The 24,709-nt window shown below is 40.4% G+C and overlaps 1 protein-coding gene across 3 annotated transcripts in view; it reads right to left on the bottom strand.

Annotated features, from left to right (window-relative positions):
* The window catches only part of Clcn4 (chloride voltage-gated channel 4), a 67,561-nt gene extending 48,955 nt beyond the window's left edge, over positions 1 to 18,606 (bottom strand). Inside the window, exons 1-2 of one of the 3 annotated variants that reach the window (XM_028762132.1) lie at positions 18,552 to 18,606; positions 16,791 to 16,953 (exon numbers count right to left, since the gene is read on the bottom strand). The gene's annotated coding sequence lies outside the window, so the exon portion shown is untranslated. Of the gene's footprint in view, positions 1 to 16,790; positions 16,976 to 18,163; positions 18,395 to 18,551 lie in introns of those variants that run through there. The other 2 variants (XM_028762131.1, XM_028762130.1) reach the window with 2 other exon arrangements.
* Between the last annotated feature and the right edge of the window lie 6,103 nt (positions 18,607 to 24,709).

The raw sequence follows: 24,709 nt of genomic DNA on the forward strand, positions 1-24,709 counted from the left end.
GATTCAGTGATGCTTTTCAAGGGGCCTCCTATGGTTGGTTGCCTTTAGAAAGGATCAGTGAGGTCACTAAAATAGCAATCTATGCCAGACATTTCAAATCTCCTTTTCCTAAAAATACCATTAAAGTATTTGCATTTATTAGAGACTGGTTTCCCTCCAATCTGAATTTCCTCTACTCAAAGTGGACAAACCACTGAGAGATTTACGCGAATTCACGAGCTAGCTATGTGACCTCCAGTGACCTGCCCAAACATATGACGCAGAGATTAAAAGTTAATACCTACTCCTTTCACCCTCTCATAGACAAGCAAACATTTATTCATTAATCAGAACAATTCATCTATGCCATAGCTAATGTTTTAGGCCTTTGTGACTCTCCAGAAATTTCAGAGCTATCTTCACTGCCATTTGGATTTAGTTAATAGTACAGAGGAGAAAATCCTAAAATACATATTCTTTGAAGGCAGCAAAATTCAAATGGAGATAATCTGTGTGATTGTCTCAAATCTTCAAAAGTAACCACCATTGTCTTTATCACCTAAAAGTGAAGACTGAGCAGTATAACACAAAAGAGACTGATAACCATTTATAAAAAGATACCTATGATGGGTGGTATTGGTGCATGCCTTTAATCCCAGCACTTAGGAGACAGAGGCAGATAGATGGATCTCCGAGATCAAAGTCAGCCTGGTCTACAGAGAGAGTTCCAGGACAGCCAGGAATACACAGAGAAACCCTGTCTCGAAAAACCAAAACCAAGCAATCAAACAAACAAACAAAAGGATACCTACAACTGGGTATAACAGCATATGACTGTAACTTCAGCATTGAGAGGCTAAGGCAGAAGGACTGCTGCAAGTTCAAGGCCATCCTGGGCTACACAGCAAGCTCCAGAATAACTAGCACTATTTAGAGCAAGAATGTCTCAAAAGAGAAGAGAAGGAGGGGGAAAAAGAGGTAGGATTGGAGGAGAAAAGAAAGAAAATTAAAAGAAAAGATAAAGAATATATACAGGTAAATAATGGGACCTTGCAGCAACCTGCAAGAAGCTAACAGTACTTGCTCACAAGCAGCAATGCATAGCAGTAGCCAACTGTCAGTGTCTCACTGCTATCCCTTCAACTAAAGAAAAACAGAGGTCAAGGAAGTGGGAACAAATCACAGGAAAAGTCCAAGGAAGTCAGTTATTTTGCTAAGACGTTTTAATTTGCCTTATTTTTCTGAGAAATAGAATTTGAGTAGTCCCTTTTAACTAAATTCTAGAAGCTGCTTTGCACTACTCTATCAGCCTGAACCCAAGGGATGAATCTGGATAGCCTAGTGGAAGAGCCAGTCCTTTCAGCTATCTGTGTTGATGAGGTAGGTGGCTGTCACTTTAAGACTTCTGTATTCTGACCTATATAAACTCAAAGTGGGCTATGAAACAATAATCTGTTTTAAACATAGTTTATATGTAATTGAAATACTATAAGGTTCAAATTTATAGTTGAGTACATTTCCAGACTTGTACAATCACCCCAATCTCCTCTAAATGTAACCTCACAGCTATTAGCAGTAGTTTCTCTCTTTAGTCCCCTACTTTCTATCTATGAATCTGCGTATTCTATAGTATTTCACCTAAATGGAATCATATGATATGTAGCCTTTTGTGGATAGTTCTTTTCACCTAACACAACATCCTCAAGATCCAGCTACAGAAGATCACGTATTAGCATTTAATCCCTTTTTATTTCTAAATGATACTCCACTGTGGCACAGTATCACATTTGGTTTCTCTATATCTCTTGACAAAAGATTTGGATGGTTTCTACTTTGGGATTGTTGTGGATAATGATATTATAAAAAATGGCATAAACTCATTGTGCACATGTTTTCATATCTCTTGCATACATGTTTAAGAGTGAAATTGCTAGGACAGACTGGAACTTTATATTTAACATTCGGAGGAGTGGCCAAACTGAAGTCTCTCCCTCCACCTTTGTTTTCTTTGTCTTTTCTTTCCAGTGTTGGTATATCGATCTGGGGCCCCATGCATACTAAGCATGTGCTCTACCACTAAACTACACCCTAAGCCTTGAAATCACTTCCTGTTGGAGTAAATATCTATTTACAAAAATAGAAAAATCGGGGTTGTGAAGATGGCTTAGTCAGTAAAGTACTTGCTGTGCACAAGGTACCTGAATTTTATCCCCAGGACCCACTCAAAGAAAGGAAAAAGCAGAACGCAACAATATACTTGTAACCCCAGCACTGGGGAGGCAGACAAGAGAGGATCTCTGGGGCTCACTGTCTAGCCTCTCTAGCTGAATTTGTGAGCTCAAGATTCAGTGAGAAACCCTATCCCAAAAACCAATGTGGATAGCAACTGAGGAAAATAGCCAATATCAACCTCTAGTCCCCACACGTGTAAACACAAATACATAAAATACAAAATTACAAGGGGACAATTTAAAAATCAGTTGACCTGCCATCTCACAAAGTTAACCAGTGCTGAAGACAAGAAACAGAATGTGCCTAGCCCCTAGAAGCCTCTCATTGTACCCCAGTCCTTAACTCCTGCTTAAGTTAAGTCTACACCATATACTACTGCTGCTCATCTTCCAGATTTTACTAATTTCCAATTTCTTGTATTATTAATTGTGCTATAATGTCTATCTACATTATTGAACATAATTACTATGTGTTCAACCTCTCTTCCTTATAACCATGGGGTCCAATGTTTTTGGTTCAGGGCCAGAGTGTAAATGTTTGAAACTGTCAGCCATGTGGTTGATGTTAGGTTTATTTGATTCTTGTTATCATTCAAAAGTAGCAAAAGACCAGGCACATGTTCACACCTATGGCTCTGGTTCAATAAATGCATATTTATGGTCACTGAAATTCAAATTTCATGTAATCTTCACGTGTTACAAAATATTTGGGGGGTGGGCCTCAACAATATAAAAATGTAAAAATCGTTTGAGTTCAACAATAGTAAAATACAGAAGCCACACAAAAGCAGGTGGCAAGCTGAGTTTGCCCCATGAGACAATATACTTTGCCAGCTCCTACTCTGCTATTTGACTGTAGAACTAAGTTCCAATGCATTGTCCCATTCCACCATGGGCAGGTATTTGTTGTGATCCACTAGGACTAATTCAAATTTAAGCAGCCTCAGTCATGCCTCATAGGGTCATTTAAGGGAATAAAGTCCCAGAAATACCAATAAAGGACATTGTTAACATTTTAATCTTGACACTTTGAGATGATAAAAGGCAGTTCTTAATGCATATGTGTGCATGACAGCACGCACACACACACACACACACACACACACACACACACACACACACACCCTAAGGTTTCTATGAGATTCTCCAACCAGAAGGATTTTCACCAACTAATTAATTCTTCTAGTTTCTAGTTGCCCTGGCTCATGAATAAAATATCATGGCTGTATTTCTCTAATACAATATTCAAGGTCAGAGTTAAAGGTAACCTCTAGTGAACATCATAGGACTCAATAGGAATTCTAGAAGTATTCAGCTGGAAGAGAGGAACTGAGAATATTTTGTTCTGAGACAGGCCTAGTCCAGGTGACATCTAAAAATAAGCATCCCTCCTCCACAGGAAAAAAAACCTTTCATTTCATACAGATGTTCTAGCCAATCTCAATGACTAATCCACAAGCAGCCTCTTAAAACATCTTGTAACCTACATGGGTTACATAAGGTGCTCAACTCAGGAACTGGTACAGCCTCTGGGCTCACACATGGTATCATCACTTATGGCCACCAGAGGGAGCCTCTCCGCGTTTGCTGATTGAGCACCTACTGATCTGGCAACCAAAGCCCTTTTGTGAAATCAGTTTCTGTCTTCTTTAACTTATAACTGGACCCAGCCTCATTGCAGGCTTCTCTGCTGAGCTTGTAGGCCACCAGAAGTCCCAAATTAAAGAGCCCATGATACGAACTGAGCCCTAAGGAACAGGAACCAGTGTAATTGCCTCTCCAACTCATGGCAATTTCTCTGTCCCCTTCTGTAGCTTCTCTTCAAATCTGCTGTGACTCAAACACATCCCTAAATATGCTTGCAAAATAGATGACTGTTGAATGTAGAATGGTGAGCCAAACAAGCCAGACACATCAGAATACACACTATGTGATTCTATTTATGGTATATTCAGAAACAGGCAGAAGTAGGCTATGATTCACCAGAATAAACAATTCACTAGTAATTCTGCAGAGAAAAGCAAAGACACAACAAAATAAAAGTCACTAGACTAGTCTAGGAGATGATGGTCAATACTTAGTCATGATAGTCAATATGTTGTGTCCTGATCAGGGTGACTGGGGGTGTTTGGGAACTGCTCTGAAACTGGGCAGTCAGAAGGGTTAGCATCACCAGCCCACTAAGTTTTAAATAGGCAAGCCAATTTCTCATTCTCTACTTTGTTTTTTTGTGAAGGGAGTTTTGGGAGCTCAGTGAATGAGGATGGCCCAGGTTGCATTTACTCAAAGCTGGAGTGTACTCAATACAACAAAAAGTTTAAACACTGCCAACCACTACAAAGTAATTTCTAGCTTCACATTGTCCAACAAAGCACTGTACTACTTTTGTTTCTTTGTTTGTTTGCTTTGTTTTCTGTTATTCCATACCCCAGACTGTGTAAAACTCACAGCAATCCTACTGCTTCATCCTCTTGAGTGCAGATGGTTCAGACATGCACCACCATTAAGGACTTAATGTTCCTAACCTGCTTGAGTGAATGGAGGCAAAAATTAATTTTTCAACAGATGTTTTTAAGGCAGTAGCTGATATTGCTCTAACTTTCTGCTCATAGTGCTCAGATTTGAAAGATTAAAATTGGAAGCTTAAAATCATTGAAGGGGCCAGGTGGTGGGTGGCTCACTCCCAGCACTTGGGGGACAGAGGCAGGTGGATCTCTATGCAGCCATCTGGTCTACAGAGCAAGTGGCTATACAGAGAAACCTTTTCTTGAAATAAAACTATATAAAACCATCATGAAAAAAGAAAATTTTTCATTTTATATTTTACATCAGCAGGGAAAGCCAAGGAAGAAAGCCAAACAAAACAAAAACCTGGAGGCAGGGTCTGAAGCACAAGCCATGGAGGAACACTGCTTGTGAGTTTGCTTCTCATGGCTTGTTCAGCCTGTTTTATAACACCTGGAACAAGCTGCTCAAAGATGGCACTGCCTAATGTGGGCTGGGCTCTCCCACATCAATCACTAATCAAGAAAATGCCCCCACAGACTTGCTACAGGCCAAGCCATTGGAGGCAATTCCTCAGTTGAAATTCCCTCTTCCCATATGACTCTGGTTTGTGTCAAGTTGACAAAGAAACTAACCAGAACAGGGAGACAGAGGAAAGACAAGATTTCAAGGTTATCCCCCACTCTGCCAGGTTTTAGTTTAGTCTAGGATATATGAGACTCAGTCTCAAAAAAAATTGGAAAAGAAAAGAGAAAAAGAGAAATATGACAAAGAGATCAGGATTTTTTTTATTTTCTGTCCACACTATGTTCTCATTCTCTCTCTCTCTCTCTCTCTCTCTCTCTCTCTCTCTCTCTCTCTCTAACCACATGCATGTGAACATGTGGCTCTATTGTCCATCTGATGTACCCCACTCATACCACTCAAAAACTTGTAGTAGTTCCAGCTGATTTTGAGTAGCATCTCTATATCTGACATCACTGTTTTGGATGCCAGATATAGTGGGTCTGTTCATGTGACATGCTTGAAATGCATGGTTGGGAGCCAGTGTGAACAATGACTCTCAGAACTGGTGTAGAAATATCTCTACTCCCTTGCCCCTCTCAATGGAAAATTTAAATAGAAACCACAATCTGGCAACTCCTTAAACCAATCATGAGGGAACCCCCTGAAGTTCTCATGCAAATGGTGGAGGAATGTGAGAATTCAACAGGGAATCTAGTTTTAAAATTTATTCAAGGAGTGAGAGAGTAGCTCAACATGTTTGGGACCCTAGGTTCTACCCACTGCACTGTGCAATTATTGTATACAATATCTCAGGAAGTTTATCTGAAGTACATTTTGATGTACTAACTAGAGCATTCATTATCCACAATCTTGTTCTCAATGAAACAAAAAGCTCAACTAATCTTAAAACAAAAAGAAGAACCCAGGCATGTCATATCAAATTGTCATCACTAGTAAAAATCAGAGTCTTTCTCATCTACTTTTTATTTATTTTTTATTTACTTACTTTTATGTGTATAAATGTCCAATCTGAATGTATGTCTGTTTACCACATATGTACATGCCTGTGGAAACTAGAAGCTGTCAGATTTTTGAGACAGGAGTTACAGACAATTATGGGCTGGCATGTGAGTGCTGGGAATCTAACCCAAGGCTCCTCTAGAAGAACAACCAGTACTCTTAACCACTGAGCAATCTTTCCATCCCTAAACCTGGGTCTCTTAAGATCAATTAGGGAGAAAAGATTACACAGACAACAAACAGTCATGAGGATAGCTAAGTGAGTACACAAAGCCTTTACAGTTAAGACACAGAGGGACTTCTATCTCAGGCAGGTGGGAGGACCCATCTTAGAAGGTGGCTTCTCCAGCAATGGAAGCTTCTCTCCTCACCTTGGTGCCTTGTGTGAACATCTCATCATTTCAAATTCATTTGAGCTAATGCCATCTTACCTTTAAAAGTTACTGTTGGGCTACTGAGATGGATTTATGGATAAGACACGTAGCACCAAGCCTGATAACTTGATTTTGATCCCTAGGAGCCACATGGTAGAAGGGAACAACCAACTCTCAACCAAATGTCTTCTCTTAACTCATGAATGCATAAGCATATAAACACACACAGAGAAACACACACACACACACACATGCACATGGAAATATATATATATATATATATAAACACATGCACATGGAAATATATATATATATATATACATACATACACACACATGCATATGGAAATATATATATATATATACATGTACATGGAAATATATATATATATATACACATACATACACACATGCACACACATGAATACATGCACACGGAAATATATATATATATTTACATACATACATACACACACATGCACACACACACAGCACACACACATGCACACATGCATATGGAAATGTGTGTGTGTGTATATATATATACATACATACATACATACACACACACAGCACACATACTCACACATGCACACACACAAATGCACACACACACATGGAAATATATATATATATATATATATATATATATATACACATGCACATGGAAAATATATATTTACATACATACATACACATGCACACACACAGCACACACGCACATGCACACATGCACATGGAAATGTATATATATATACATATGTACATACACACAGCACACATACTCACACATGTACACACACATATGTACATGGAAATATATACATACACACACGGAAATATATATATACATATATACATATATGTATATATATACACACACACACACATATATATATATATTTGCTCACAGGGCTTGGGGGTGTAACTCAGTCCAGAGAGTATTGGCCTAGTGAGCAAGAGGTCCAGGGTTTGATCCCCACCAGGTCCATACCTTTCATGCCATCATGTGGGAGGTAGAGGCAGGAAGATCAGAAGTTCAAGGTCATCCTCAGCAAAGTGAGTTTGACACCAGTCTGAGACACATGAGGCCCTGTCTGAAAATTAATAAATTAGTAAATTAATTAATTAAAATATTTTTAATGTTAAGTTTTCTAAAAGTTACTGTCAAATTTACCATATGGACAAAATTGCATCACCTAATGGTTGTTTTGACATCTGATGGAACTAGAGACAAGGTCATTAGAGTTGTGGAAGTCCTTGGAGAGAGAGAAAGGAGGAAAAATAGCTGTTTCTTTGGTTGTGCTGTTGACTTAAATAGTCAGAAATAAATGATGACCAACAATTCATGAGAATATCAAACCTAGTTATTGGCTGGGCTTCATTTGAGACCAGGGCTATCCTTTAGAGAAAGGTGAGTTTAACCTGACTTGAAGCTACAGATGATGGACGTAAGGAAGGTTTGAGGCCAAGCATCACACAACCACAAGAGAAAGGGTGGCAGAGGGAGCCCTCTGGGGTAGGCATTCCCCTTTTAGAGCTGAACTTGGGTTTGGCTGATGTGACAAGGCCATAGCCTAGCCAAAGCCTGCACAGATATCTCAGGGTAGCCTCTGAGACCTGTACTTATGCTGGCCTAGAAGTTCTCCAGGGACTGTATGGCCTGGTTGTGTTTACTTACTTCTCAGGTCTTAGTTCCTGGTCTGGGTTGATTTGATTAAATGTGAGACTTACTATTCCTCCTACAGAGGAAGCCTGGGAGGTACTTGTCAGCCTAAAGAGACTTTGCGGTCAGGATATAGAATAGCCCACCACAGTGAGCTATTTTTCCTCAAAGCTTAGTCATACTTTTCACCAACCCTGCTTCCCCCAAAACATGTAGAAAGACTGAAACTTCAGCCACCATCTCAGCCACATCAGCCTTGCTCTCCTTGCTGTGGCCAATCTGAGGACACAGGAAGAATACATTGAAGCTGAGTTGATGCCTCCTTGCATGTAACCTGACAAAGTCACTAGTCATTGGTGTCTAACTTTTATTAATCTATGAGTAAGAGTATCATAGAGAAGCAGAAAACAGATTGTGGAGGAAAACTTGCCAGAAAAACAAATGGTCAGCAGAAGAGCAATGTAGGGAATGCCAGGACGGGAGGCTGGAGACTTCCAGGACACAAGGTGCAACCTTCCTGCAACACTGTTTGGCACTGTTATGGTTGAATTGTATCCAGCTCCAAATTCCTGTGTCAAAGTACCAGCCATCAGTATTTGTAGAATGTGACCATATTTGACAGGGTCTTTATAACAATAATTAAGCTAAAATAAGTTCATGAGGATGGACCCCTAATCACGTAAGATCAGTATCCATATAAGACATAATGTGGGTGGAGAAGCATACACAGAATAAGAAGACAAGCCATGGAGAGACCTATAAGAGACTCTTTCCTCACAGCCCTCAGAAGGAAACAACCCCATCCACAACTTGATCTCAGACTATGAGGGAAGTTGCTGTTATCTGAATAGTATATAATCCTATGTTACAGCAGCCCAAGCAATGAAGAGAGTATAGCCAGGTTTTGTGTGGATGTGTCTGTCTTTGCCCATGAGAGGATAACCTGAGTGTCTATGGTAAACTGCTTCCACACAGTTTAGGAGAAACATGGTTCCCAATGCCCACTCAATATAACCAAGGAACATCCAGGTCCTAAAATGATCATGGCCTGTTGGAAGTGGCAAAAGACCTTGGGGCCTGGGCTCTATGCAACTCACTTTCTTGTGGTATATAAGGGGTATGTTATCCTCTGCCTCAGGTAATTTGTCTGAACAAAAGGCTTAGGGTAATAGTTCTTGACTCATAGAATGCTGGAGAACCCTACAAGTTTAATGTGTATGAAGTGCTTATGCTCATCATCATTATTATTATTTTGAGTCCCTTCTTTTTGCTGTTGTTGGAAGGTATCTGTGAGGAAATTCTAAAATCCTGACTCTTGGCAACAGCAACACAGAGACCTCACAGCCCCATCCCCCTCTTGGGTGAGGGTGGAAAACACTGAGTTGATTGTATCACCAGAGGCCATACGAGGTTGGCCTGGTCTCCTTTCCAACACACAGGCTAGGTTTCAAAATGGGACAAATAGCTGCGTGGGCCTGGGGCTGTAGGAAGTCTGCCATGCCAGACACCAGCCTGCTCAGTCCTGGGTAAGGCAGACAAGGGGTAGCAGGGTACAGAGAGTACTCGTGGGAGGGGATGAAGGGCAAGGAGGTAACAGGAAGTGATTATCCCAGACCTTTGTATATTACAGGTTTGTGATGTACTAACATTTTGAAACAGTCTCAGTTTAATTCTCCTATGCATGTATATACTCCTTTGTTCTCAGCCTCCATTTGAGACTGTCTCCTCTTTGATCCTGGGTCTCTCAGTCCCTCACTTAAGTGGCTAATGGGGAGCTCTTGTCATTGTTACCAGCCTGTTGTTTGGAAGGCCAGCTGCAGCGATGACTATACCACAGCCCCCTCACCAACCTAAAGTTGTCTATATTTTTGCCACCCAGATGACACCTGGTTATGAATGGAAACATTTTCAAATGGCACAACAAGAGTGGTTACTAAGTAGATGCAGGCAAGGGGAACTGTTAGACATCCTATACTACTCCTACAGGAAAGAAGCTTGTAGCCCCAATAGGGTGTGATGGTGCATGACTGTAATAGTAGTATTTGGAAGATCGAGGCAGGAACACTGTAAATTTGAGTCCAGCCTGGGCTGTACATCTGAGATTCTGTCTCTAAAACAACAAAAACAAAACAACCACAGCCTAACATCAACATACCATTATAGTATCAAGTTGAGAAACTCTGGCCTAGACACACAGAAGAGATACAAGGAATAGTTGCTGGAATAAAATGTTATTAAAGAAATTGGAAGTGTGGCTTGGTGATTCAATGCACTTGCTGTGTAAATGTGAGGACCTGCGTTGGAATTGCCTAGGACACATAAAAGCAGCATGAACATCTGTAATGCAAGTATCTATAATCTTAGCACTCCTATAAGAGGATTTGAGATGGAAACAAAAGGATCCACAGAAATGTGAGTAGCAACTAGCCTAGTGTATGCAGTAGAAAAACAACAAAGACCCTGTCTCAAACAGGATGGAAGGTGAGGCTACACCAAAATGTCTCCTCTGACCTTTATATATATACACCCATATTCACACTTTAATACACTCTTATACATTCATGCCACATACACACACATGCATACACACACACACACACACACACACACACACACACACACACAAATAAACTACAATATTGCTAAGGTTTTGAGTGGAGGAATAAATGAATATTGAGGTTCAAGTCTTAGAGAAATGCTTTTGCATTTTGATAGCTTTTTCTTAGGACATGCACTTAGGTCTTTTTAAAGATTTACTTTATTTTTTAAAAAATAGTATGTATGGATATGTGTCCATATAGGGGTATCTGTACATTAGTGCAGATGCTCACCGAGGCCAGAACAGGGCATTGGATCTCTTAGAGATGGAGTTACAGGCAGTTGTGAGCTGCCTGATGTGGGTGAGGGAGCTGAAACTTGGGTCCTCTGGAAGAACATTATTCGTTCTTAATTGTCAAACCATCTCTGCAGCTTCCTGCAGAGCTTTGTTGTTTTGAGGCAATGTCCAACTACATAGCTTAAGCTGGTCTGGAACTCATTATGTAGCCCAAGCTAGACTCAAACTGTCAATCTTCTTGCCACAGCCTTCAAAATACAACACCGCACCCAGCGTATAACTTGGGTGAGCATCTTCTTTGAGTTCACAACATCAAAGAAGGCAAAACATGGAGCTGAACAGGCTTCACAGGCTGAACAAAAATTAAGGCTATCTCGGGTTTTTTTCATACATAGCTCTATCAAAACTGCTTGATCTTGGAAAAGTCATCAGCCTCTAGACATCTACCCCTCAGATGTAAATTATAGAAATCATTTTGATTTTGAAGTTTGTTTCCAACACCTAAACACTATTTGTTTCATCTTAGAGGACTGTTTCCTCTTTAGAGTTTTTCTATTTTTCATATAATACCATTACCATTGTTTGTAATAAGTTGGCTAATCCACATCTCTATCAATCACCATTGGCACCTGCACTGCAAATGAGATGGAATGGTTATGAATATTGAGTCCCAAACTAATCCTCTAACAATAGCTAGAGAAATGGAGACGTCAGGTACTGCTCCACTCTGCAGCCCAGGCTACTCTGGAACTCCATGCTGGCCTCAAACTCTTCACAATCTTTGCTATCCAATTGTATATCTTATGATACTATTTACAAGAAAGTGAAGTGAGTCACTGCTATAAAAGAGATGAATTTCAAAGCCATGTAAAGAGAAAGGCTTTCAATGTATAGATTTACCAAAAGTAATAGAAATAATATCCCTACATCTGATTTTTTGTGTGTATTCATTTTTATATATTTATATATTTTATGTGTCTGTATTTCACCTGAATATATATGTGTGTGCACCACATGTGTACCTGGTGCCTGTAGATGTCAAAATGGTGTAAGAGCCCCTGGAACTGGGAGTTCCAGATAGTTTGAACTGTCATGGGCACACTAGGAAGCAAACTCGGGTCCTTGGCAAGAGCAACAAATAAATACTCTTAAGACAGGGGCAAAAAGGAGCAGATGATAATATGTTATTTAGATGGGTATGTCTGCACAGGCATTTTTTGAAATGGAGCATAGCTAGATTATTATGGGTATTTGCATTTGAAAAGGAGAGGGAGCAAGAATGTAAGGGAACTAAATGGTTTTGTGTAACATCGAAATTGTCGCCATGTCCATAAATTACTATTTCAACAAAAATAAGGTATTATTTTTAATTAATATGTAATTAATGTCATGATCTATAAAAGAAGCACACTCCCACAAATGAGAAAGAAAATGTCTGTTGGGCTGCTCATGGAAACATAGTTACAAAAAGACAGATAATGAAACTCTTTGATGTCCAACTAACCCGGTGGCTGAGCAGAGAAAGTCAGTGCTACAAGATGCTGAAAGTAAAGCAGTTAGGACAATAATTCTTCTGTCTTCTACTTAAACATACACTAAAGAGATCTCAAAAAGGCACTAAAATAAAACAAAAAGATATTAAATTGCTTTTAGCATGGCATTTTACCTCTAAGTACTTTACCAAGCATCTCCAAAATATAAGGCCCCATCCATAAACATGTATGGGCTATCTATTGCTGTATAACAAATTACACTGTCAAAACTCAGCAACAGGAGATAAACTTGTCTTATCTCACTGTATGCCCTAGTTTCTTTTCCTGACTCAGTGATACAATACCTTAACAAAAGCAACTTTAAGGGAGAAGGAGTTTATCTGACTTACAAGTCCAGATTACAGTCTATCATTGCAGAGAAGTCAAAGAAACAGGAACCTGAAGTAGCTAGTTATATCCACAGTCAACAGCAGAGAGAAAATATACGTATGAATCGTTACTGCTCAGCTCATTTCTTCTACGTTTGTACAATTCAGAAAACAAGCCAGGAGAATGCTGCTGCCTACAGTGGGAAGGTCTTCACACATCAATTAGTGCAATCAAGAAAATCTCCCTACATGCCTACTGATCAGCCCATTCTGACAATTCTTCACTGAGATTCTCTTTCCAGGTGATACTGATTGTGTTATGTTAACAATGTAAAACTACCACAATATTTGGCACACGAATCTGGGTGTACCTGAGCCAAGTGCCTAGGCCCCAAGTCTCTCAGAAGACTGCCACCATCTCAAGACTCAGCTGGTGCTGAGAGATTTGCTATCAAGCGCATCTATGCCACAACTGGTTCTGGTTCCCAACATAAGGCAGGACTGTTCATGACACAGCATCTTCCTCTTGTGTTGGAATGACTCAAGAGAGAAAACACATACCCAAAACAAAAGTGCCAGTTCTTTATATCCTAATTCCAGAAGTGCCATGTTGGTGTCCCAGCCAAATGAGTCACAGAGTGTGGCCCAATTGCCGGGAGGGGATTATGCAAGACTGCGCCCAGCAAGAGCAAAAGTCTCAGATTCATTTTACCAAATCCCCATCTGATAGCCATGCACAGAACTCTTCAAGTGTCCCCCAAATGTCTACTGCATGTTTGTTCGGACTGGAATCCAATCAAGGGCCACAAATTCTATTAGGCTTTTCGAGCTCTTCGGTATCATTTGATAAAAAACACCCTCATGCACTCATTCTAATTTTTTATGATTCTGAATTATGAAGGGCAAGACAAGATAGCTCAGGGTGAGGGACAAGCCTTCTGGGGCAGCAAGAGTTGGGACAGCCTACTCTGGATGCAAGAAGAGCTACCTAGTCTCAGGGAAAAGACACCTGAGCAGAAAGTGACCTGGGGAGTAGGTATGGCCAGCTGCTATCATCCTAGATTTCAGCACCTGCCTGTTTCACTAAAGGCAAATTATTTCTTGAGGATGAGACCAGGAGAGGAGGGGCAGACAGACATGAGCTGATGACAAAAGAATGGGATAAGGAAATATTTTCAGGTTCTTCTAATCCTCAGTAAAGATGTTTCTCACCTTGCAACAGCACTGGGACCCACAATTTCATACCTCTTGGGATGTTCCTATTTTACATTTCTTCTTCCATCAAGCTGGCCCTTTTTCAACATGATGAAGTAGGACCACCAAGTAATAGTTGGCCGCATCGTACATATGTTGCATCTATTCTGAGATAAAAAAGTGATATGGCCAATTGTCCACTCTCATAAGCGTCGAAGCCAGACTTTCAAGACACATAGTCCTATCCTCTAAAGCTTAAAGCCTACATGCATGGCTTCCCTGAAATACCTGCTAGCTTCATGGTTCGGCAGGCAGTCATGTTGACCTCATCGTAGCTGTGGGGACACCACTTTTATCCTTACTTCACCATAACTGGCCTCAGAACAAAGCATTCTCACTCCTTCCTTCAGATACCTTCACTATAGCCTGTCATTCTCATCCTTGCAGAAGAGAACGATGATGTTTCCACTAGATACTTTGCCCCAGATTGAAATGTACTATGTAAACAGATTTGCTGGGCAGATGTGTCTCAACAAATTTCAGCCCATGATTAGCTAATGCCTGTTTCTTTGTCTCCAACACTCAATTTTGTGTCAGCCCAGACCTATACTACAAACACCATGCAAGCTTCCCTCTCATCTTCCCCCAGAAACCATGAATGGAAACCTTCACTATAAGAAGGCTTTCACATTGTAATTCATATAAACCCAACATGATGATTTCAGAATAAGGGATCCACGTTGAACAAATCATAAGAAAGCAAATTCTGGAATGTTAGAGCTGGAATAACATTTAAAGAACATCTATGGGCTGAGACAGCGACTCAGTGGTAAAGTGCTTATCTCGCATACAATACATATTCTTGGATTCCAACCCCAGTACCAGGGGAGGGAAAAAAGAATAAAGCTGTCATCTAAATCAGTAATTCCTAACCAGGGTCAATGGAATCCTTAAGCAGGTAGCAATATGCCTGGTACATTTTGGATTGGCACAACTAGAAGGAAGATCTTCACACTGGCATCTGCACGTGGAGGCCACATACTAGGCTAAACATCCTACAATGCATCAGAAGTCCCTCATGATCATCTCAAAGTTAAGAAACTCTAAACTAATTGCTTTTGTCACATTCAGAATGAGAAAGCAAAGGTATGAAAAGATAATAGTGACTATTTCAAGGTCATATAGCTGCAAAGCCAAAAGTGTATCCAAGTATCTATTCATCCTGCCTCTGTCACCTGCTTTGCTCTGTAAAGAGTTCGGGAGAAGAAAATGTGAGGAAATGACTGAGGATGCTTTGTTTTTGATGTTAGGGATGGAATTTGGGGTCTCTTAAATATGAAGCACATGACCCAACACTGAGCAATAATATTGCTAAATACTAATTTAATGCATATAGCCAACCTAAAACAAAGGAAGAAAAATCACAATAAACAAATCATTGAATGAAGGACACAGTAACCTGTCAGGATATCCCAAAGTGTGAACAAAAATGTCATCTTCAATTATCAGTTTGGATAGCACTGTTTCACCAAAGTTGCTGGTGGATCGAGGTCTTCAGAGGATAAATTCCAGGGCTGATGCCTTAGGTCCTAGAGACTTCAGGTTTTCAGGAGAGAATGTTACATTCTCCTCTCTAGGATACCCACACAAGTACTGGTCACAGACCAGAAGAAAAGAATATAAACAGGGTTGGTGGGAAAGAAGGGATTAATCCCCCCACTCACAAACACACACACACACACACACACATGCATACATTGGTTGTCATGCTGGGACTGAAGTCACCTGACCCCTCCATCTGCTGCTGAGTCATCAAGCCCCTTCCTTCAGTGAGCTAATTATGCAGCAAAGCAATTAAGAATAATGCTTGAAATTCTAAAGGTCTTGGTTATTTCAGACGTCCAGCTCTCATTAAGAACCATTTTGTTCTTAGAGATATAGCCACATTTTACAGTGGCTCGATATCTTTGAGAACTAAATTTTATTGTATTTTATTGAGTGCTGTTATTTTTAAATCTACTGAAAATACATTTCCCGGGGTGGGGGGAGGAATGCATTTAAGTTCTGGACCCTTGCATAATAACGCAAAACCGATTTAGATTGCAGCTAAGAAGTTGCCATTCCCCAGCAAGTTTGTGCTTTGGAGGAAATTAGGCTCACTGCTGAGAAGCAACCTCTGTGAGAAGAATTAATAAAGCTGCCTTTATTCAGCCAGCACAATGGCAGAAGGAAAAGGGTTTATGGTTAGCTTTTCAAAGCAGCTCCTTTTCTTGGTCTCTGGCTTTAGACTATATGTGTTGTAGTCAGCACAAAATTTTCCCCCCCTCCTAGCAAGAGGCTATTATTTCTCTATCTGGCCCTTGCCCACTTTCTGCAGGTGAGCACACCGAGACCCAACTCTCTAAGAGATGTGCATGAGGCCGCTCCCAGTCTGATGCTTGCAACTGCAAAAGCAGCAAGAGGAAGCAACTGTGGGCAGCAGGCATTGCAGCAGCCAAAGGCCCCACTTTCGGTTTTAGATGCTGCCAGGGCAGCAGACCACCGACCCGGGGTCCACCTGCAGCATCTGTACTGCTGGGAGCTCCAGGAAGAGCATCCGGGCACCGCGCACCCCTTACCTGCAGTGCCGCATCTTGCAGCGTGGTGGTCCACCTGGACAGCATCCTAGAGCATCCTTTCTTCAGCGAGTTTGCTGCGAGTTGTGTGACGTCATCAGGAGGCGGGCTCCACACTGCCACGTGATGTCTTTGGAGTCCTGTGGCTGGCAGCAAGACCGGAGGTCTGAGGGTGGGGTGGGAAGACCCTAGATGTTACAGAAGCGTCAGGTAACAGTCAGTCTGACCTCCTTTCAGGGCGTTTGTCTTGATGCCTGCCTATTGCTTGGCCTTATTGGGAAAGTTATGGGAAACAGCACATAGGAGCAATCGACATTATTACAGGCTCCAAGCATGTAATAGGATTTCACAAAAGGTAACAATAAGATTATTGTAGGAAGAAGCACAATCTGCCGTTCTACTTTATCAGATGCAATAAAGAAATATATTTTATGAAAATCAATATGACAGCCTAAATAGACCATGCATGCACTAGACACTATACTAGAAGATTGGTGTTCCAAATTATATGCCAAATATTACACTCAACCAGTTCTTGATGGAATATTCTAGTAATCGCACCGATGACTAATACTTTAAGTTACTCTCAGTAACTGCATGACATTGGTTTTATTTGCTAAGAAAAAAATCAATGGCACCACACAATACTATTTGATTATTTAAAATAAAGCACTGTTGACAGAACATAACTGTATGTTTCTGTGTTTATTTTTCTTAACTCCAGAGGTAAGACATTTCATCTCTCAGGCATGAGTTAGTTGAAAACAACTCATTATTTCAGGTTGTCTAATATTTCTGATGTTGTGAAGAAGTCACTTTACTATTGTAGTGCACATTGTCGACATTTTTCATTCACAGTAAAAACAATCTTTTCTTAAAAGCTTTTGAAAAATCTGCAAACAGTTCATAAATTGGAACTAGCACATTTGGAATTAAAGCAGTTTGTGTATTAAATGTTTGTTTGCCAAAGCACATAAATTTTGTGGGGATGTAAAGGGGCAATAATAGAAGCTCTTTTCCTTCCTATCCCAATTGTTTTAACTTTAAATCACAATTATAACATTCCTTTAGATCACTCCCCTGAAAGACACATTGAATAGATTGTTTTACAAACAGGCATGGGTTAAATTGGCCAGCCTCTTATTCCAACAACTTGTATTTCCTTCTATATTTAACCCTGTCCCCTTTACCACCACTGCCTCCGGATTAACCACATTTCTGCTCAAAGGTCAAACTCTAATTTAGATTAAATACAGCCCTCGCCTTTCTCAGCAATCTATTATTTTCGAGATCATTTTTTTTTAAACTGACAGTGCTGGTGTGGATTTCTAGGTCACTCCTCTCAGGTTTGTTTCTCAGGGTGACAAATAGCTTACCTTTATAGCTCTGAGACACAAAGGCAAATTGTTACTGCAATTCTCGGCTCCTTTGGGTCGAGGGTCTGAAGCACACCAAAACTGACAAGTTCATTTTCCTGCCAGAGGCAATGTCAATTCCAGCCTCGGGCTCACAGAGGGCCCAGGAGGTAGCCGAGCAGTATCACGTGTTCAGCTCGGCCACTCAGCCCAGCCCTGCCTACCGGTCAGCTCTTGGCTCTGGAAGAGAGCCTTTGCAATGTGGTTGTCCTTCTACCCCCGGTGGAAAGGTGTCTGGAGAGCCCTATATCTGTAATACAGAACACCTCACCTCCAGTGGCTGGCTAGTGCTCCCTGGTCATAGTTTCCCGGGTGAGGGTGGGAGGGAGAGGTGGAGGACACAACTCACCCTGCTGCCAGCAGCATGTAACTGACCCTGCTGCCCAAAGTCCTCTGTGTTCAGCTTGGCTGAAATTACTAAATACCAACACCTTCCTCATCCGGGGACAGGTCTGTTTTTGTTTGTTTGTTTGATTGTTTGTTTAGGTTAGTTTCACCTCTTTTTCCAGGTGATTGCTCAACTGAAAGTACACACAGACACAGACACACTCCAGGAATGGTGCCATACACCTTTAATCCCAGCACTGCAGCACACAGGAGGCAGAGAGGCAAGTGGGCCTCTGTGATTTCAAGGACAGCATGGTCTACAGAGTGAGTTCTAGGACAGACAGGGATACACAGAGAAACCCTGTCTCAAAAAAAAAAAAGTCAGACAAACTAACAAACAAAAGGAAAGAAAGCATACACATGCTGTCTGTCTGTCTGTCTTTTACACACACACACACACACACACACACACACACACACTGCAATAGACCTAAAATTGCACAATTGAAAGCACACATCATAACAGACCTCAAATGGAACCATGGACTTTTCAATAATAAATCTTGTAATATCCTCACCTTCAATACCAGAAAAAAATAAAAATTACTGTGATGGTAGATACTTAGGGAGAAAAATACATTCATAGTAAGGTAAATGGAACACAATCAGGATCCAAAACATGTACCAAGTGATTTATCTGTTGTGTGGGGTGTAAGATAATTGTGTCTAGCTACACAAACTTTTATATATAAACATAGAAAATAATTAAAAATCAAATTCACCAAATTATCAAATGATGAATAGGATTAGGGGTATTTAACTTTTCTTCTTCCCCTTCTCCCTTCTCCTGCTACTCCTCCTGCTATGCAATAATTTCTCCACAGTGGAAGTTTTATGATAAGAGAAATGTGTAGAATGCATACTTGTAGCTAATTTTGATGCATAGTTCGTATTTGAAGAGTCTGTAGTTCTAAGTACAAAGCGTGAACAATCACAGCCCTTCCCTGGAGTTCTACATGTCAGACACTTGAAGTAAGGGCCAATTTTCTCTTTTCAGTAACCCTGCTTCATTAGATGTGGAATCACCATTAACCTCTGATTTCTAGATCCCAATTTCTTTTGTTTTCTTCACATATTTTGTAATTTCATAACATGGAACTTTTTAAATTTTTCCCCTCTTCTCCTCTTCCCCTCTTCATTATCTGCACCTTTTCCAGAAACACACACAAGATTCAAAACAGTATGGGATTGTTGTTCAGTTGGGGGTGCTTTGTTTTGTTCTGTTTTGTTTTGAGGCACAATCTCACTTTGTAGCTCAGGTTGCCTCTTGAATGTTGTAAACCACTTTGCACAACTAAAACACTGGGTCTTAATGGGAATGATGTTGTTCATTTTGCCCTACGGACATTATCAGCAGCCCCATCCAGGCACTATAGGGACAAGCAGTATATTCCTGGCATCCAGTGCTTGGAGCCCCAAGACACTGGGGAACATACTACAGTGTGAAGAAATGCTTCTCATGACAGTGAATGATATAGCTCCAAATATCAATAATGCTGAGGCAGTGGGCCTCTGGCTTAGAATGACTTATAAAGTATGATTTGATGTCCCAACCATTCTGAAGCATTACCCTCTTGATAATGTACTAGTAGCTCCACTATATAAGGAAGCACCTTTCTTGGGCATAAGGAAAGAATAACTACCTATCAGTACATACACTATCTCTGAAAGAACCTCAAGAAATTGGTAGCTATATCTATAGGGAGGAGAACCCAATGCTTAGCCCAGAGAGGCTGGTGCAAAGTTTTAAGGGTTTTGGAATGCATTAGATGTGATTTAAATATACGTGTCCTAAGCACTCTCACTTTCCTGTTTCAAATATTCAATGTACTGAGCACATTCATCTCCAGAGTGTCCTTCGATGCTTGCAGCTAAGTATTACTAGCAATAGCATGGTGAAAATGCTATGTCCTTATCTTGCAGGATAGACAGAAGACAGCCTTAGCATTGCTTCTTGCTCTCCAACCTGGAGCACTGTGTGGTTAGACATGGACTCATGGTCCCTTTATCTCTTCTAGATGACATCCCTGATCATCCTTTCATTTCCTCATTAAACTCACAGTTCCCAAGACCCTGGCACAGCATGGGCCACATTAGATTCCAATCACTTGTTCACATCAGTCCTATAACTCTTGGAGAGCAGAAAGAGCAGGATCTTTCTCTCAGGGGAAGATCAACATTCAGCACTATCTCTAGGCCATACCAAGTTATATCAATTCTGCTCAAATATCTTCAGCCAAGAGGCTAGTGAAATGCATCAGAGGTTAGGAGTGCTTGCTGTCCTTGCAGAGGACCTCAATTTGATTTCCAGCACCCACATCTGGTGGCTTGAAACTGACTATAACTCTAGCTTTAGATAAACTCTGAACTTCTGAACTCTGCAAGTACCTACACTCTCGTGTACCCATACCCATACATATATGCATAATTAAAAATAAAAATAAAAGTTAAAAATATTGGAAGGGGGAAGGGACCTGGGAGGGAGGAATGAGAAGGGCCGGTGATTTGGATGTAAATAAGTAAAATAATACATAAAATAAATAAAATATTCTCAGCCAAAATTTAACAAAGCTAACTTATAATACCATAATCTATTATAAACACATTAAAGTATGATTTCTATGATATTTTTGAGACAATCTCATGTATCCCAGACAGTCCTCAAACTTACTAGTTAGCTGAGAGTGACCTAGAACTTCTGACTCTTTTACCTCCCTCTCCCCGAGGCTGGGATTGCAGACATGCACCACCATATCCAATCTATGCAATGTTAAGGATCAAAAACACGATTTTGTATATGCTACACAAGTACTCTACCAATCAAGCTACAGTCCCAGTCCTATCTATGCTATTCTTTAAGTCTGCACAAACCTTACTTTTCTCATCTCCAAATAGGGTCAATGTTATAGAATCTACCTGTGCTGGTTTGTTTTTGTCAATTTCACACAAGCTAGAGCTATCTGAAAGGAAGGAACCTCAATAGAGAAAAATGTCGTCATAAGGTCCAGCTGAAAGGTACTTTTTAAATTAGTGATCATTGAGGGGGGCAGACTGTTGTGGGTGGTACTGGTGGTCCCGGGTTCTATAAGAAATCAGGCTGGGCCAACCATAAGGAGAAGGTCAATAAACAGCACTCCTCCATGGCCTTTGCGTCTGCTCCTGTCTCCAGGTTCCTGTCCTCTTTGAGTTCCTGTTCTGACTTCCTTCAATAGTGAACATTGATGCTGAAGTGTAAACAATTTCCTCACCAAGTTTCTTTGGTCATGGTATTGTTTCATCACAGCAATAGTAACCCTAACTACGGCACCACCATTGGAGGTAATGTAAAACTTAAGTGAGTCATTTAGAAAGAGAAATCAGTGTCCATCGCCTTTTTGTATGGGAGACTTGAGGGGAATTCTATGCACCTATATATAATAATCACCCTTATTTCCAACTAAGTGAAAATTGTTGAGAGTATACACACGGGGGTGAGGAGAGAAAGAGGAAGGGTCATACTCAATTTATTTACATGCCATTGTCAAACAGTATATACCAATCTTTAGGAGGAGACATCAGACATATAACCCATAGCTGACTGAAAATGACTGCTACCCTTGCACAATAATTCAGGCTCCTCAAACAACTATACATTTTTTTCAAGATTTATTTTATTTCATCCTATGTATTTTAATGTTTGAGCGCTACATGCATACTTGTTTCCCTCAGAGGTCAGGAGAAGGTGTTGGATCCTCTGGGGCTAGAGTTATATAGACAATTGTGAGCTACCATGTCAGTCCTGGGAATCAAACCCAGGTCCTCTGCCAAACAAGTGTACTTAAATATAGAACCTTCTTTCCAGTGTCAACCAGCATGTTTTAAAATTTGATATTTTCTGCACTGGAACCTTTAGTGTTAATTTTTATTTCTTATTTTAAGGGTATGGACATTGTGCTTGAATGTATGTTTGAGAACCTGTGACTAGTACCTGAAGAGACCGAAAGATAGCATTGGATGCTATAGAAGTTGAGTTACAGATTGTTGTGAACTGGCCTTGTGAGTGCTAGGAGTCAAACCCAGGTCCTTTGGAAGAGCAGTCAGTACTCTTAACTGCTGCTGAGCCAACTCTCCAGTCCCTTGCATTAATTTTTGTATTAACAAACACAGTGATCTTTTTAAACACCTTTTGTGGTGCTCTTAAATCTTGGGCTCAAGGCAATTGCCTCACTTGCCTCCAAATTTCAGCCCTGAGTATCTAGTAAGTTTTTTTGGAGAATGATGAGTCTTGGGAAAGCCTATTCCACTTGACTTTGCATCCTGAGTATTTTATACCTGAGTCCATTGTCTTGAATGAATGAATGAATGAATGAATGAATGAACGAACGAATGAACGAATTCCTTCCACGTAGTTTGTTACTATACACATGATCAGTATCTTTAAGGATTTAGGAGAATAGGATAGTGGTGTGATATGTAAAACTATGCAATCCAGTCTTTTCAGGCTTTCTGAGCTGTGTTTATAGATCACATCAAACATTTGAAAACTGCATACTTGGACTATATTACTCAGCTATCTAGGCAGTGGGAATGCCTTTATGGATGTGATAAACTACAGTCTTAAACACCCTGTTCTGCAATGGAACTACTGTCAAGGTCATTGTTCATTCTAGGTTGCTTGAGACAATAGCCTGGATAAATTGTGAGAGTAAAAACACTGTTGCTCCACCCCACCACACCCCAGAAACTCTACATTTAGAACCCTGAGGATGATAGTATCTCCTTTTACTATTCAGCTGCCAGGAAACTCAGATTGTGCTAAGGCAACTCACTAGTCTGTTTCCATTCCTGTTCTCTTCTTCTTCTCTCTCTCCCCTCTCAGGTTGAACCTGGGGATATGCACATGATAGACCAACATTTTAACATTGAGCTACAACTTAAGCTTGATGTTTTGCTTTGAAATAATCTCACTTAGAGCCTTGAATTCACTGTGTAGCCCCAGCTTGCTTTAAATTGTTAATACACTTGCCTCAACTGGGATGATAGGCATGTATCACCAAGCCTGGATTGGAAGGCTGTCTTCCCTAATTGGCATATGTATCGTGGTATGTCTGTCAGTGACAAACAGCCCAGCTCAAAATGATCAAAAAAATGGGTTTTGTGACCCAGTTAGGTTAACCAGGGCAATCTGTGTGACCATTGAGTTGGAACTACCCATTGGAAGCCAGTCAGCCCATGGCCAACTTCAAACTACTGAATGACTAATTCGAAATTGATACAATGCCCATTGTTACACATCTCCATTGCATAGGAGTCATAGAAGTAATTGGACTTTTATTTAGGTGTTTATACTTTTCTTTAGTTCTTAATACTATCCATAGGAAGTAATTCAGCTGTGAGGGACAGGGCCCTCTGAGTACTTGCTCCTTTCATGCCTGACTGTTGATGTACCCATTTTTGTGCAGACCCAGCACAGTACTGCACAGTTGTTGAATGTTCATGCTTAGAACACCAGAAGGTTGCATTTTACAGCCCTTCTCTTAGCTTCAGACTTTTACCTGCTTTCCATTCTCCTTTCACATAGTGTTCCCTGAGTTTAGAAGAAATGTTAGAAATGTCTTTTTTAGGGCTGAGCACCCCATTGTCTTTTAGTGCCCTGTGCAACCATATGTCATTCCATTCAACGAAGTTCACTGGAAAGAGAAGCTTCCCTGAGATTAAGGATATATATAGTGCTTCAACATTATGCCAATTTAACTAAATAACAGAATTAAGGTTTTATTTTCCTTAAGTAAGGAGTAGCTCTTTTTACTTTGGACCTGGCCTTCGAGAAAAATATTTCTTGACTCAGTATTGTAAAGCAGAAATAGGATTTTTTTTCTGAATTACACTGGCCAAGGATGCTGGCTTCCACCCACAGTGGTTACTTACAAAAGAATTAGCTTGAAGTTTAGGTTAAAATTCAGTCCCTTATTCATAGTAGCTACATGTTAAATGCTTAAGGGTCACATGTGATCCAATAACTATGATATTTTAGTATGGATCTAGAACAATTGCATCATCACAGATAATTCTACTCATGCCATCAAGTATTTCTAGTAAATGAATTCCCCTGAAGTAAAACAATTTGTGTTTATTATCCTT

The sequence above is a fragment of the Grammomys surdaster genome, unplaced genomic scaffold (genome assembly GCF_004785775.1).
Source record: "Grammomys surdaster isolate TR1022 unplaced genomic scaffold, NIH_TR_1.0 131, whole genome shotgun sequence".
Taxonomy (NCBI): Eukaryota; Metazoa; Chordata; class Mammalia; order Rodentia; family Muridae; genus Grammomys; species Grammomys surdaster.